Source organism: Triplophysa dalaica, chromosome 1 (genome assembly GCF_015846415.1).
Source record: "Triplophysa dalaica isolate WHDGS20190420 chromosome 1, ASM1584641v1, whole genome shotgun sequence".
Classification (NCBI taxonomy): Eukaryota; Metazoa; Chordata; class Actinopteri; order Cypriniformes; family Nemacheilidae; genus Triplophysa; species Triplophysa dalaica.
This window is the reverse complement of record NC_079542.1, coordinates 29970377-29984307: the sequence shown is the minus strand read 5'-3', so window position 1 is coordinate 29984307 and position 13931 is coordinate 29970377. Positions and strand designations below refer to the sequence as shown.

Sequence of the window (13931 nt, the reverse complement as noted above, 5' to 3'; positions counted from 1 at the left end):
ACCAAGCGTATCTTTCTAGTATCTGAATGATACATGACCAATTCCTGCAATTTGTGACAAAAACAGAAACATCCTACAATTGAAAAACACCAGACAAAACTTAACAAGAAAACTCAATTGATCAAAATGTGGAAAACCAGGCGTGACTTTCTAGAACTTGTTTTTAGGTTAATTGCCTAAATCTATTTCTTTTTTCAAGTACTCACATAGACATGAAGCCACTTAGATCATGCTACTTTCCTCAATATCGCCAAAAGCAATAAAGAACATTCATCAACAGCACAAAGCATGTGAACCGAATCACTACTAAATGCCAGATTCACGCTCTAAAAGAAGCATCTAAGCTCAACCATCGTTGTTTGGGAAACAAACACTTACGAAACACATTACCAAGTAAAATAACTATAGAAATGATCCCTGGAAGTATAGTCCTAAATTTCTCACCAAAACACCAGAGGAAGTCTGATCTGAAGAGTGTTTCCTCAGTAACGGTTTGGAGCGTTTTTGGCAGCTCAAAAACGTATACGTCAAAACAACAGGCAGACATATCCTTTTGTGTATTCTTTTGCTTTAAAATAGAGGAGAAGAAACATGACCAATTCCTGTAAGTTGTGACCAGAAAAACAGTACCGACATATAAATGAAAACACAAGACAAAATTAAACAAAAAAACTCAATTGACCAAAATGTGGAAAACCAGGCGTAACTTTCTAGGACTTGATTCAAGGTTAATTAACTAAATCTATTTCTTTTTTCAAGTACTCACAAAGACATAAAGCCACTTAGATCATGCTACTTTCCTCAATATCGCCAAAAGCAATAAAGAACATTCATCAACAGCACAAAGCATGTGAACCGAATCACTACTAAAAGCCATATTCACGCTCTAAAAGAAGCATCTAAGCTCATCATCGTGGTTTGGGAAACAAACACTTACGAAACACATTTCCAAGTAAAATAACTATAGAAATGATCCTTGAAAGTATAGTCCTAAATTTCTCACCAAAACACCAGAGGAAGTCTGATCTGAAGAGTGTTTCCTCAGTAACGGTTTGGAGCATTTTTGGCAGCTCAAACCTTCCCGTTCGAGCCACTTTTAAACGTATACGTCAAAACAACAGGCAGACATATCCTTTTGTGTATTCTTTTGCTTTTAAATAAAGGAGCAGAAACATGACCAATTCCTGCAATTTCTGACTATAAAACAGTACCGACATACAAATGAAAACACAAGACAAAATTTAACAAAAATGCTCAATTGACCAAAATGTGGAAAACCAGGCGTATCTTTCTAGGACTTGATTCAAGGTTAATTACCTAAATCTATTTCTATTTTCAAGTACTCTCAAAGACATGAAGCCACTTAGATCATGCTCCTTTCCTCAATATCAGCAAAAAAAAATAAAGAACATTCATCAACAGCACAAAGCATGTGAAACCGAATCACTACTACATGCCAGATTCACGCTCTAAAAGAAGCATCTAAGCTCTTCATCGTGGTTTGGGAAACAAATACTTACGAAACACATTTCCAAGTAAAAACTATAGAAAGGAACCCTGAAAGCATAGTCCTAAATTTCTCGCCAAAACACCAGAGGAAGTCTGATCTGAAGAGTATTTCCTCAGTAACGGTTTGGAGCGTTTTTGGCAGCTCAAACCTTCCCGTTCGAGCCACTTTTAAACGTATACGTCAAAACAACAGGCAGACATATCCTTTTGTGTATTCTTTTGCTTTTAAAAAAAGGAGCAGAAACATGACCAATTCTTGCAATTTCTGACTATAAAACAGTACCATATAAATGAAAACACAAGACAAAATTTAACTAAAATAATCAATTGACCAAAATGTGGAAAACCAAGCGTATCTTTCTAGTATCTGAATGATACATGACCAATTCCTGCAATTTGTGACAAAAACAGAAACATCCTAATATTGAAAAACACCAGACAAAACTTAACAAGAATACTCAATTGATCAAAATGTGGAAAACCAGGCGTGACTTTCTAGAACTTGATTCAAGGTTAATTGCCTAAATCTATTTCTTTTTTCAAGTACTCACATAGACATGAAGCCACTTAGATCATGCTACTTTCCTCAATATCGCCAAAAGCAATAAAGAACATTCATCAACTGCACAAAGCATGTGAAATCAAATCACTACTACATGCCAGATTCACGCTCTAAAAGAAGCATCTAAGCTCATCATCGTGGTTTGGGAAACAAACACTTACGAAACACATTTCCAAGTAAAATAACTATAGAAATGATCCCTGAAAGTATAGTCCTAAATTTCTCACCAAAACACCAGAGGAAGTCTGATCTGAAGAGTGTTTCCTCAGTAACGGTTTGGAGCGTTTTTGGCAGCTCAAAAACGTATACGTCAAAACAACAGGCAGACATATCCTTTTGTGTATTCTTTTGCTTTTAAAAAAAGGAGCAGAAACAAGACCAATTCCTGCAATTTCTGACTATAAAACAGTACCGACATATAAATGAAAACACAAGACAAAATTTAACAAAAATGCTCAATTGACCAAAATGTGGAAAACCAGGCGTATCTTTCTAGGACTTGTTTCAAGGTTAATTACCTAAATCTATTTCTATTTTCAAGTACTCTCAAAGACATGAAGTCACTTAGATCATGCTGCTTTCCTCAATATCAGCAAAAAAAAATAAAGAACATTCATCAACAGCACAAAGCATGTGAAACCGAATCACTACTACATGCCAGATTCACGCTCTAAAAGAAGCATCTAAGCTCTTCATCGTGGTTTGGGAAACAAACACTTACGAAACACATTTCCAAGTAAAAACTATAGAAATGAACCCTGAAAGCATAGTCCTAAATTTCTCGCCAAAACACCAGAGGAAGTCTGATCTGAAGAGTGTTTCCTCAGTAACGGTTTGGAGCATTTTTGGCAGCTCAAACCTTCCCGTTCGAGCCACTTTTAAACGTATACGTCAAAACAACAGGCAGACATATCCTTTTGTGTATTCTTTTGCTTTTAAATAAAGGAGCAGAAACATGACCAATTCCTGCAATTTCTGACTATAAAACAGTACCGACATACAAATGAAAACACAAGACAAAATTTAACAAAAATGCTCAATTGACCAAAATGTGGAAAACCAGGCGTATCTTTCTAGGACTTGATTCAAGGTTAATTACCTAAATCTATTTCTATTTTCAAGTACTCTCAAAGACATGAAGCCACTTAGATCATGCTCCTTTCCTCAATATCAGCAAAAAAAAATAAAGAACATTCATCAACAGCACAAAGCATGTGAAACCGAATCACTACTACATGCCAGATTCACGCTCTAAAAGAAGCATCTAAGCTCTTCATCGTGGTTTGGGAAACAAATACTTACGAAACACATTTCCAAGTAAAAACTATAGAAAGGAACCCTGAAAGCATAGTCCTAAATTTCTCGCCAAAACACCAGAGGAAGTCTGATCTGAAGAGTATTTCCTCAGTAACGGTTTGGAGCGTTTTTGGCAGCTCAAACCTTCCCGTTCGAGCCACTTTTAAACGTATACGTCAAAACAACAGGCAGACATATCCTTTTGTGTATTCTTTTGCTTTTAAAAAAAGGAGCAGAAACATGACCAATTCTTGCAATTTCTGACTATAAAACAGTACCATATAAATGAAAACACAAGACAAAATTTAACTAAAATAATCAATTGACCAAAATGTGGAAAACCAAGCGTATCTTTCTAGTATCTGAATGATACATGACCAATTCCTGCAATTTGTGACAAAAACAGAAACATCCTACAATTGAAAAACACCAGACAAAACTTAACAAGAATACTCAATTGATCAAAATGTGGAAAACCAGGCGTGACTTTCTAGAACTTGATTCAAGGTTAATTGCCTAAATCTATTTCTTTTTTCAAGTACTCACATAGACATGAAGCCACTTAGATCATGCTACTTTCCTCAATATCGCCAAAAGCAATAAAGAACATTCATCAACTGCACAAAGCATGTGAAATCAAATCACTACTACATGCCAGATTCACGCTCTAAAAGAAGCATCTAAGCTCATCATCGTGGTTTGGGAAACAAACACTTACGAAACACATTTCCAAGTAAAATAACTATAGAAATGATCCCTGAAAGTATAGTCCTAAATTTCTCACCAAAACACCAGAGGAAGTCTGATCTGAAGAGTGTTTCCTCAGTAACGGTTTGGAGCGTTTTTGGCAGCTCAAAAACGTATACGTCAAAACAACAGGCAGACATATCCTTTTGTGTATTCTTTTGCTTTTAAAAAAAGGAGCAGAAACAAGACCAATTCCTGCAATTTCTGACTATAAAACAGTACCGACATATAAATGAAAACACAAGACAAAATTTAACAAAAATGCTCAATTGACCAAAATGTGGAAAACCAGGCGTATCTTTCTAGGACTTGTTTCAAGGTTAATTACCTAAATCTATTTCTATTTTCAAGTACTCTCAAAGACATGAAGCCACTTAGATCATGCTGCTTTCCTCAATATCAGCAAAAAAAAATAAAGAACATTCATCAACAGCACAAAGCATGTGAAACCGAATCACTACTACATGCCAGATTCACGCTCTAAAAGAAGCATCTAAGCTCTTCATCGTGGTTTGGGAAACAAACACTTACGAAACACATTTCCAAGTAAAAACTATAGAAATGAACCCTGAAAGCATAGTCCTAAATTTCTCGCCAAAACACCAGAGGAAGTCTGATCTGAAGAGTATTTCCTCAGTAACGGTTTGGAGCGTTTTTGGCAGCTCAAACCTTCCCGTTCGAGCCACTTTTAAACGTATACGTCAAAACAACAGGCAGACATATCCTTTTGTGTATTCTTTTGCTTTTAAAAAAAGGAGCAGAAACATGACCAATTCTTGCAATTTCTGACTATAAAACAGTACCATATAAATGAAAACACAAGACAAAATTTAACTAAAATAATCAATTGACCAAAATGTGGAAAACCAAGCGTATCTTTCTAGTATCTGAATGATACATGACCAATTCCTGCAATTTGTGACAAAAACAGAAACATCCTACAATTGAAAAACACCAGACAAAACTTAACAAGAATACTCAATTGATCAAAATGTGGAAAACCAGGCGTGACTTTCTAGAACTTGATTCAAGGTTAATTGCCTAAATCTATTTCTTTTTTCAAGTACTCACATAGACATGAAGCCACTTAGATCATGCTACTTTCCTCAATATCGCCAAAAGCAATAAAGATCATTCATCAACAGCACAAAGCATGTGAAACCGAATCACTACTACATGCCAGATTCACACTCTAAAAGAAGCATCTAAGCTCTTCATTGTGGTTTGGGAAACAAATACTTACGAAACACATTTCCAAGTAAAAACTATAGAAATGAACCCTGAAAGCATAGTCCTAAATTTCTCGCCAAAACACCAGAGGAAGTCTGATCTGAAGAGTGTTTCCTCAGTAACGGTTTGGAGCGTTTTTGGCAGCTTAAACCTTCCCGTTCGAGCCACTTTTAAACGTATACGTCAAAACAACAGGCAGACATATCCTTTTGTGTATTCTTTTGCTTTTAAAAAAAGGAGCAGAAACATGACCAATTCTTGCAATTTCTGACTATAAAACAGAACCGACATATAAATGAAAACACAAGACAAAATTTAACTAAAATAATCAATTGACCAAAATGTGGAAAACCAAGCGTATCTTTCTAGTATCTGAATGATACATGACCAATTCCTGCAATTTGTGACAAAAACAGAAACATCCTACAATTGAAAAACACCAGACAAAACTTAACAAGAAAACTCAATTGATCAAAATGTGGAAAACCAGGCGTGACTTTCTAGAACTTGATTCAAGGTTAATTGCCTAAATCTATTTCTTTTTTCAAGTACTCACATAGACATGAAGCCACTTAGATCATGCTACTTTCCTCAATATCGCCAAAAGCAAGAAAGAACATTCATCAACTGCACAAAGCATGTGAAATCGAATCACTACTACATGCCAGATTCACAATCTAAAAGAAGCATCTAAGCTCATCATCGTGGTTTGGGAGACAAACATTTACGAAACACATTTCCAAGTAAAATAACTATAGAAATGATCCCTGAAAGTATAGTCCTAAATTTGCTGACCAAACACCAGAGGTAGTCTGATCTGAAGAGTGTTTCCTCAGTAACGGTTTGGAGCGTTTTTGGAAGCTCAAACCTTCCCGTTTGAGCCACTTTTAAACGTATACGTCAAAACAACAGGCAGACATATCCTTTTGTGTATTCTTTTGCTTTAAAAAAGAGGAGCAGAAACATGACCAATTCCTGTAAGTTGTGACCAGAAAAACAGTACCGACATATAAATGAAAACACAAGACAAAATTTAACCAAAATGCTCAATTGACCAAAATGTGGAAAACCAGGCGTATCTTTCTAGGACTTGATTCAAGGTTAATTACCTAAATCTATTTCTTTTTTCAAGCACTCACAAAGACATAAAGCCACTTAGATCATGCTCCTTTCCTCAATATCAGCAAAAAAAATAAAGAACATTCATCAACAGCACAAAGCATGTGAAACCGAATCACTACTACATGCCAGATTCACAATCTAAAAGAAGCATCTAAGCTCATCATCGTGGTTTGGGAAACAAACATTTACGAAACACATTTCCAAGTAAAATAACTATAGAAATGATCCCTGAAAATATAGTCCTAAATTTGCTGACAAAACACCAGAGGTAGTCTGATCTGAAGAGTGTTTCCTCAGTAACGGTTTGGAGCGTTTTTGGAAGCTCAAACCTTCCCGTTCGAGCCACTTTTAAACGTACACGTCAAAACAACAGGCAGACATATCCTTTTGTGTATTCTTTTGCTTTTAAAAAAAGGAGCAGAAACATGACCAATTCTTGCAATTTCTGACTATAAAAAAGTACCGACATATAAATGAAAACACAAGACAAAATATAACTAAAATAATCAATTGACCAAAATGTGGAAAACCAAGCATATCTTTCTAGTATCTGAATGATACATGACCAATTCCTGCAATTTGTGACAAAAACAGAAACATCCTACAATTGAAAAACACCAGACAAAACTTAACAAGAATACTTAATTGATCAAAATGTGGAAAACCAGGCGTAACTTTCTAGGACTTGATTCAAGGTTGATTACCTAAATCTATTTCTTTTTTCAAGTACTCACAAAGACATAAAGCCACTTAGATCATGCTACTTTCCTCAATATCGCCAAAAGCAATAAAGAACATTCATCAACTGCACAAAGCATGTGAAACCGAATCACTACTACATGCCAGATTCACAATCTAAAAGAAGCATCTAAGCTCATCATCGTGGTTTGGGAAACAAACACTTACGAAACACATTTCCAAGTAAAATAACTATAGAAATGATCCCTGAAAGTATAGTCCTAAATTTGCTGACCAAACACCAGAGGTAGTCTGATCTGAAGAGTGTTTCCTCAGTAACGGTTTGGAGCTTTTTGGAAGCTCAAACCTTCCCGTTTGAGCCACTTTTAAACGTATACGTCAAAACAACAGGCAGACATATCCTTTTGTGTATTCTTTTGCTTTAAAAAAGAGGAGCAGAAACATGACCAATTCCTGTAAGTTGTGACCAGAAAAACAGTACCGACATATAAATGAAAACACAAGACTAAATTAAACAAAAATACTTAATTGACCAAAATGTGGAAAACCAGGCGTAACTTTCTAGGACTTGATTCAAGGTTAATTACCTAAATCTATTTCTTTTTTCAAGTACTCACAAAGACATAAAGCCACTTAGATCATGCTACTTTCCTCAATATCGCCAAAAGCAATAAAGAACATTCATCAACAGCACAAAGCATGTGAACCGAATCACTACTAAATGCCAGATTCACGCTCTAAAAGAAGCATCTAAGCTCATCATCGTGGTTTGGGAAACAAACACTTACGAAACACATTTCCAAGTAAAATAACTATAGAAATGATCCCTGAAAGTATAGTCCTAAATTTCTCACCAAAACACCAGAGGAAGTCTGATCTGAAGAGTATTTCCTCAGTAACGGTTTGGAGCGTTTTTGGCAGCTCAAACCTTCCCGTTCGAGCCACTTTTAAACGTATACGTCAAAACAACAGGCAGACATATCCTTTTGTGTATTCTTTTGCTTTTAAAAAAAGGAGCAGAAACAAGACCAATTCCTGCAATTTCTGACTATAAAACAGTACCGACATATAAATGAAAACACAAGACAAAATTTAACTAAAATAATCAATTGACCAAAATGTGGAAAAACCAAGCGTATCTTTCTAGTATCTGAATGATACATGACCAATTCCTGCAATTTGTGACAAAAACAGAAACATCCTACAATTGAAAAACACCAGACAAAACTTAACAAGAATACTCAATTGACCAAAATGTGGAAAACCAGGCGTAACTTTCTAGGACTTGATTCAAGGTTAATTACCTAAATCTATTTCTTTTTTCAAGTACTCACAAAGACATGAAGCCACTTAGATCATGCTACTTTCCTCAATATCGCCAATAGCAATAAAGAACATTCATCAACTGCACAAAGCATGTGAAATCGAATCACTACTACATGCCAGATTCACGCTCTAAAAGAAGCATCTAAGCTCATCATCGTGGTTTGGGAAACAAACACTTACGAAACACATTTCTAAGTAAAATAACTATAGAAATGATCCCTGAAAGTATAGTCCTAAATTTGCTGACAAAACACCAGAGGTAGTCTGATCTGAAGAGTGTTTCCTCAGTAACGGTTTGGAGCGTTTTTGGAAGCTCAAACCTTCCCGTTTGAGCCACTTTTAAACGTATACGTCAAAACAACAGGCAGACGTATCCTTTTGTGTATTCTTTTGCTTTTAAAAAAAAGGAGCAGAAACAAGACCAATTCCTGCAATTTCTGACTATAAAACAGTACCGACATATAAATGAAAACACAAGACAAAATTTAACTAAAATAATCAATTGACCAAAATGTGGAAAACCAAGCGTATCTTTCTAGTATCTGAATGATACATGACCAATTCCTGCAATTTGTGACAAAAACAGAAACATCCTACAATTGAAAAACACCAGACAAAACTTAACAAGAATACTCAATTGATCAAAATGTGGAAAACCAGGCGTGACTTTCTAGAACTTGATTCAAGGTTAATTGCCTAAATCTATTTCTTTTTTCAAGTACTCACATAGACATGAAGCCACTTAGATCATGCTACTTTCCTCAATATCGCCAAAAGCAATAAAGAACATTCATCAACTGCACAAAGCATGTGAAATCAAATCACTACTACATGCCAGATTCACGCTCTAAAAGAAGCATCTAAGCTCATCATCGTGGTTTGGGAAACAAACACTTACGAAACACATTTCCAAGTAAAATAACTATAGAAATGATCCCTGAAAGTATAGTCCTAAATTTCTCACCAAAACACCAGAGGAAGTCTGATCTGAAGAGTGTTTCCTCAGTAACGGTTTGGAGCGTTTTTGGCAGCTCAAAAACGTATACGTCAAAACAACAGGCAGACATATCCTTTTGTGTATTCTTTTGCTTTTAAAAAAAGGAGCAGAAACAAGACCAATTCCTGCAATTTCTGACTATAAAACAGTACCGACATATAAATGAAAACACAAGACAAAATTTAACAAAAATGCTCAATTGACCAAAATGTGGAAAACCAGGCGTATCTTTCTAGGACTTGTTTCAAGGTTAATTACCTAAATCTATTTCTATTTTCAAGTACTCTCAAAGACATGAAGCCACTTAGATCATGCTGCTTTCCTCAATATCAGCAAAAAAAAATAAAGAACATTCATCAACAGCACAAAGCATGTGAAACCGAATCACTACTACATGCCAGATTCACGCTCTAAAAGAAGCATCTAAGCTCTTCATCGTGGTTTGGGAAACAAACACTTACGAAACACATTTCCAAGTAAAAACTATAGAAATGAACCCTGAAAGCATAGTCCTAAATTTCTCGCCAAAACACCAGAGGAAGTCTGATCTGAAGAGTATTTCCTCAGTAACGGTTTGGAGCGTTTTTGGCAGCTCAAACCTTCCCGTTCGAGCCACTTTTAAACGTATACGTCAAAACAACAGGCAGACATATCCTTTTGTGTATTCTTTTGCTTTTAAAAAAAGGAGCAGAAACATGACCAATTCTTGCAATTTCTGACTATAAAACAGTACCATATAAATGAAAACACAAGACAAAATTTAACTAAAATAATCAATTGACCAAAATGTGGAAAACCAAGCGTATCTTTCTAGTATCTGAATGATACATGACCAATTCCTGCAATTTGTGACAAAAACAGAAACATCCTACAATTGAAAAACACCAGACAAAACTTAACAAGAATACTCAATTGATCAAAATGTGGAAAACCAGGCGTCACTTTCTAGAACTTGATTCAAGGTTAATTGCCTAAATCTATTTCTTTTTTCAAGTACTCACATAGACATGAAGCCACTTAGATCATGCTACTTTCCTCAATATCGCCAAAAGCAATAAAGATCATTCATCAACAGCACAAAGCATGTGAAACCGAATCACTACTACATGCCAGATTCACGCTCTAAAAGAAGCATCTAAGCTCTTCATTGTGGTTTGGGAAACAAATACTTACGAAACACATTTCCAAGTAAAAACTATAGAAATGAACCCTGAAAGCATAGTCCTAAATTTCTCGCCAAAACACCAGAGGAAGTCTGATCTGAAGAGTGTTTCCTCAGTAACGGTTTGGAGCGTTTTTGGCAGCTTAAACCTTCCCGTTCGAGCCACTTTTAAACGTATACGTCAAAACAACAGGCAGACATATCCTTTTGTGTATTCTTTTGCTTTTAAAAAAAGGAGCAGAAACATGACCAATTCTTGCAATTTCTGACTATAAAACAGAACCGACATATAAATGAAAACACAAGACAAAATTTAACTAAAATAATCAATTGACCAAAATGTGGAAAACCAAGCGTATCTTTCTAGTATCTGAATGATACATGACCAATTCCTGCAATTTGTGACAAAAACAGAAACATCCTACAATTGAAAAACACCAGACAAAACTTAACAAGAAAACTCAATTGATCAAAATGTGGAAAACCAGGCGTGACTTTCTAGAACTTGATTCAAGGTTAATTGCCTAAATCTATTTCTTTTTTCAAGTACTCACATAGACATGAAGCCACTTAGATCATGCTACTTTCCTCAATATCGCCAAAAGCAAGAAAGAACATTCATCAACTGCACAAAGCATGTGAAATCGAATCACTACTACATGCCAGATTCACAATCTAAAAGAAGCATCTAAGCTCATCATCGTGGTTTGGGAGACAAACATTTACGAAACACATTTCCAAGTAAAATAACTATAGAAATGATCCCTGAAAGTATAGTCCTAAATTTGCTGACCAAACACCAGAGGTAGTCTGATCTGAAGAGTGTTTCCTCAGTAACGGTTTGGAGCGTTTTTGGAAGCTCAAACCTTCCCGTTTGAGCCACTTTTAAACGTATACGTCAAAACAACAGGCAGACATATCCTTTTGTGTATTCTTTTGCTTTAAAAAAGAGGAGCAGAAACATGACCAATTCCTGTAAGTTGTGACCAGAAAAACAGTACCGACATATAAATGAAAACACAAGACAAAATTTAACCAAAATGCTCAATTGACCAAAATGTGGAAAACCAGGCGTATCTTTCTAGGACTTGATTCAAGGTTAATTACCTAAATCTATTTCTTTTTTCAAGCACTCACAAAGACATAAAGCCACTTAGATCATGCTCCTTTCCTCAATATCAGCAAAAAAAATAAAGAACATTCATCAACAGCACAAAGCATGTGAAACCGAATCACTACTACATGCCAGATTCACAATCTAAAAGAAGCATCTAAGCTCATCATCGTGGTTTGGGAAACAAACATTTACGAAACACATTTCCAAGTAAAATAACTATAGAAATGATCCCTGAAAATATAGTCCTAAATTTGCTGACAAAACACCAGAGGTAGTCTGATCTGAAGAGTGTTTCCTCAGTAACGGTTTGGAGCGTTTTTGGAAGCTCAAACCTTCCCGTTCGAGCCACTTTTAAACGTACACGTCAAAACAACAGGCAGACATATCCTTTTGTGTATTCTTTTGCTTTTAAAAAAAGGAGCAGAAACATGACCAATTCTTGCAATTTCTGACTATAAAAAAGTACCGACATATAAATGAAAACACAAGACAAAATATAACTAAAATAATCAATTGACCAAAATGTGGAAAACCAAGCATATCTTTCTAGTATCTGAATGATACATGACCAATTCCTGCAATTTGTGACAAAAACAGAAACATCCTACAATTGAAAAACACCAGACAAAACTTAACAAGAATACTTAATTGATCAAAATGTGGAAAACCAGGCGTAACTTTCTAGGACTTGATTCAAGGTTGATTACCTAAATCTATTTCTTTTTTCAAGTACTCACAAAGACATAAAGCCACTTAGATCATGCTACTTTCCTCAATATCGCCAAAAGCAATAAAGAACATTCATCAACTGCACAAAGCATGTGAAACCGAATCACTACTACATGCCAGATTCACAATCTAAAAGAAGCATCTAAGCTCATCATCGTGGTTTGGGAAACAAACACTTACGAAACACATTTCCAAGTAAAATAACTATAGAAATGATCCCTGAAAGTATAGTCCTAAATTTGCTGACCAAACACCAGAGGTAGTCTGATCTGAAGAGTGTTTCCTCAGTAACGGTTTGGAGCTTTTTGGAAGCTCAAACCTTCCCGTTTGAGCCACTTTTAAACGTATACGTCAAAACAACAGGCAGACATATCCTTTTGTGTATTCTTTTGCTTTAAAAAAGAGGAGCAGAAACATGACCAATTCCTGTAAGTTGTGACCAGAAAAACAGTACCGACATATAAATGAAAACACAAGACTAAATTAAACAAAAATACTTAATTGACCAAAATGTGGAAAACCAGGCGTAACTTTCTAGGACTTGATTCAAGGTTAATTACCTAAATCTATTTCTTTTTTCAAGTACTCACAAAGACATAAAGCCACTTAGATCATGCTACTTTCCTCAATATCGCCAAAAGCAATAAAGAACATTCATCAACAGCACAAAGCATGTGAACCGAATCACTACTAAATGCCAGATTCACGCTCTAAAAGAAGCATCTAAGCTCATCATCGTGGTTTGGGAAACAAACACTTACGAAACACATTTCCAAGTAAAATAACTATAGAAATGATCCCTGAAAGTATAGTCCTAAATTTCTCACCAAAACACCAGAGGAAGTCTGATCTGAAGAGTATTTCCTCAGTAACGGTTTGGAGCGTTTTTGGCAGCTCAAACCTTCCCGTTCGAGCCACTTTTAAACGTATACGTCAAAACAACAGGCAGACATATCCTTTTGTGTATTCTTTTGCTTTTAAAAAAAGGAGCAGAAACAAGACCAATTCCTGCAATTTCTGACTATAAAACAGTACCGACATATAAATGAAAACACAAGACAAAATTTAACAAAAATGCTCAATTGACCAAAATGTGGAAAACCAGGCGTATCTTTCTAGGACTTGATTCAAGGTTAATTACCTAAATCTATTTCTATTTTCAAGTACTCTCAAAGACATGAAGCCACTTAGATCATGCTCCTTTCCTCAATATCAGCAAAAAAAAATAAAGAACATTCATCAACAGCACAAAGCATGTGAAACCGAATCACTACTACATGCCAGATTCACGCTCTAAAAGAAGCATCTAAGCTCTTCATCGTGGTTTGGGAAACAAATACTTACGAAACACATTTCCAAGTAAAAACTATAGAAAGGAACCCTGAAAGCATAGTCCTAAATTTCTCGCCAAAACACCAGAGGAAGTCTGATCTGA

At 35.6% G+C, this 13931-nt stretch overlaps 22 non-coding genes across 22 annotated transcripts; all 22 read right to left on the bottom strand.

Moving 5' to 3' along the window:
- Positions 1 to 217: 217 nt before the first annotated feature.
- Positions 218 to 433, bottom strand: LOC130431559 (small nucleolar RNA U3). The gene has a single exon (XR_008908282.1). It is a non-coding gene; the product is annotated as a small nucleolar RNA U3 (small nucleolar RNA).
- A 344-nt stretch (positions 434 to 777) lies between these two features.
- LOC130430763 (small nucleolar RNA U3) lies at positions 778 to 992 on the bottom strand. The gene has a single exon (XR_008907912.1). It is a non-coding gene; the product is annotated as a small nucleolar RNA U3 (small nucleolar RNA).
- Positions 993 to 1358: 366 nt separating this feature from the next.
- LOC130431535 (small nucleolar RNA U3) lies at positions 1359 to 1573 on the bottom strand. Its single transcript, XR_008908277.1, has one exon. It is a non-coding gene; the product is annotated as a small nucleolar RNA U3 (small nucleolar RNA).
- A 498-nt stretch (positions 1574 to 2071) lies between these two features.
- LOC130431007 (small nucleolar RNA U3) lies at positions 2072 to 2287 on the bottom strand. Its single transcript, XR_008908087.1, has one exon. It is a non-coding gene; the product is annotated as a small nucleolar RNA U3 (small nucleolar RNA).
- Positions 2288 to 2630: 343 nt separating this feature from the next.
- LOC130431581 (small nucleolar RNA U3) lies at positions 2631 to 2845 on the bottom strand. Its single transcript, XR_008908287.1, has one exon. It is a non-coding gene; the product is annotated as a small nucleolar RNA U3 (small nucleolar RNA).
- Positions 2846 to 3211: 366 nt separating this feature from the next.
- Positions 3212 to 3426, bottom strand: LOC130431527 (small nucleolar RNA U3). Its single transcript, XR_008908275.1, has one exon. It is a non-coding gene; the product is annotated as a small nucleolar RNA U3 (small nucleolar RNA).
- Positions 3427 to 3924: 498 nt separating this feature from the next.
- On the bottom strand, positions 3925 to 4140 carry LOC130430996 (small nucleolar RNA U3). Its single transcript, XR_008908085.1, has one exon. It is a non-coding gene; the product is annotated as a small nucleolar RNA U3 (small nucleolar RNA).
- A 343-nt stretch (positions 4141 to 4483) lies between these two features.
- On the bottom strand, positions 4484 to 4698 carry LOC130431376 (small nucleolar RNA U3). Its single transcript, XR_008908231.1, has one exon. It is a non-coding gene; the product is annotated as a small nucleolar RNA U3 (small nucleolar RNA).
- Positions 4699 to 5196: 498 nt separating this feature from the next.
- LOC130431578 (small nucleolar RNA U3) lies at positions 5197 to 5410 on the bottom strand. Its single transcript, XR_008908286.1, has one exon. It is a non-coding gene; the product is annotated as a small nucleolar RNA U3 (small nucleolar RNA).
- Positions 5411 to 5911: 501 nt separating this feature from the next.
- LOC130431515 (small nucleolar RNA U3) lies at positions 5912 to 6127 on the bottom strand. Its single transcript, XR_008908273.1, has one exon. It is a non-coding gene; the product is annotated as a small nucleolar RNA U3 (small nucleolar RNA).
- A 367-nt stretch (positions 6128 to 6494) lies between these two features.
- On the bottom strand, positions 6495 to 6710 carry LOC130431654 (small nucleolar RNA U3). Its single transcript, XR_008908300.1, has one exon. It is a non-coding gene; the product is annotated as a small nucleolar RNA U3 (small nucleolar RNA).
- Positions 6711 to 7211: 501 nt separating this feature from the next.
- On the bottom strand, positions 7212 to 7427 carry LOC130431437 (small nucleolar RNA U3). The gene has a single exon (XR_008908250.1). It is a non-coding gene; the product is annotated as a small nucleolar RNA U3 (small nucleolar RNA).
- Positions 7428 to 7793: 366 nt separating this feature from the next.
- LOC130431822 (small nucleolar RNA U3) lies at positions 7794 to 8008 on the bottom strand. Its single transcript, XR_008908332.1, has one exon. It is a non-coding gene; the product is annotated as a small nucleolar RNA U3 (small nucleolar RNA).
- A 502-nt stretch (positions 8009 to 8510) lies between these two features.
- Positions 8511 to 8726, bottom strand: LOC130430676 (small nucleolar RNA U3). The gene has a single exon (XR_008907882.1). It is a non-coding gene; the product is annotated as a small nucleolar RNA U3 (small nucleolar RNA).
- Positions 8727 to 9228: 502 nt separating this feature from the next.
- LOC130430985 (small nucleolar RNA U3) lies at positions 9229 to 9444 on the bottom strand. The gene has a single exon (XR_008908083.1). It is a non-coding gene; the product is annotated as a small nucleolar RNA U3 (small nucleolar RNA).
- A 343-nt stretch (positions 9445 to 9787) lies between these two features.
- On the bottom strand, positions 9788 to 10002 carry LOC130431370 (small nucleolar RNA U3). The gene has a single exon (XR_008908230.1). It is a non-coding gene; the product is annotated as a small nucleolar RNA U3 (small nucleolar RNA).
- Positions 10003 to 10500: 498 nt separating this feature from the next.
- On the bottom strand, positions 10501 to 10714 carry LOC130431454 (small nucleolar RNA U3). Its single transcript, XR_008908257.1, has one exon. It is a non-coding gene; the product is annotated as a small nucleolar RNA U3 (small nucleolar RNA).
- Positions 10715 to 11215: 501 nt separating this feature from the next.
- LOC130431503 (small nucleolar RNA U3) lies at positions 11216 to 11431 on the bottom strand. Its single transcript, XR_008908271.1, has one exon. It is a non-coding gene; the product is annotated as a small nucleolar RNA U3 (small nucleolar RNA).
- A 367-nt stretch (positions 11432 to 11798) lies between these two features.
- LOC130431647 (small nucleolar RNA U3) lies at positions 11799 to 12014 on the bottom strand. The gene has a single exon (XR_008908299.1). It is a non-coding gene; the product is annotated as a small nucleolar RNA U3 (small nucleolar RNA).
- Positions 12015 to 12515: 501 nt separating this feature from the next.
- Positions 12516 to 12731, bottom strand: LOC130431431 (small nucleolar RNA U3). The gene has a single exon (XR_008908249.1). It is a non-coding gene; the product is annotated as a small nucleolar RNA U3 (small nucleolar RNA).
- Positions 12732 to 13097: 366 nt separating this feature from the next.
- Positions 13098 to 13312, bottom strand: LOC130431762 (small nucleolar RNA U3). Its single transcript, XR_008908320.1, has one exon. It is a non-coding gene; the product is annotated as a small nucleolar RNA U3 (small nucleolar RNA).
- A 366-nt stretch (positions 13313 to 13678) lies between these two features.
- LOC130431520 (small nucleolar RNA U3) lies at positions 13679 to 13893 on the bottom strand. The gene has a single exon (XR_008908274.1). It is a non-coding gene; the product is annotated as a small nucleolar RNA U3 (small nucleolar RNA).
- Positions 13894 to 13931: the final 38 nt, after the last annotated feature.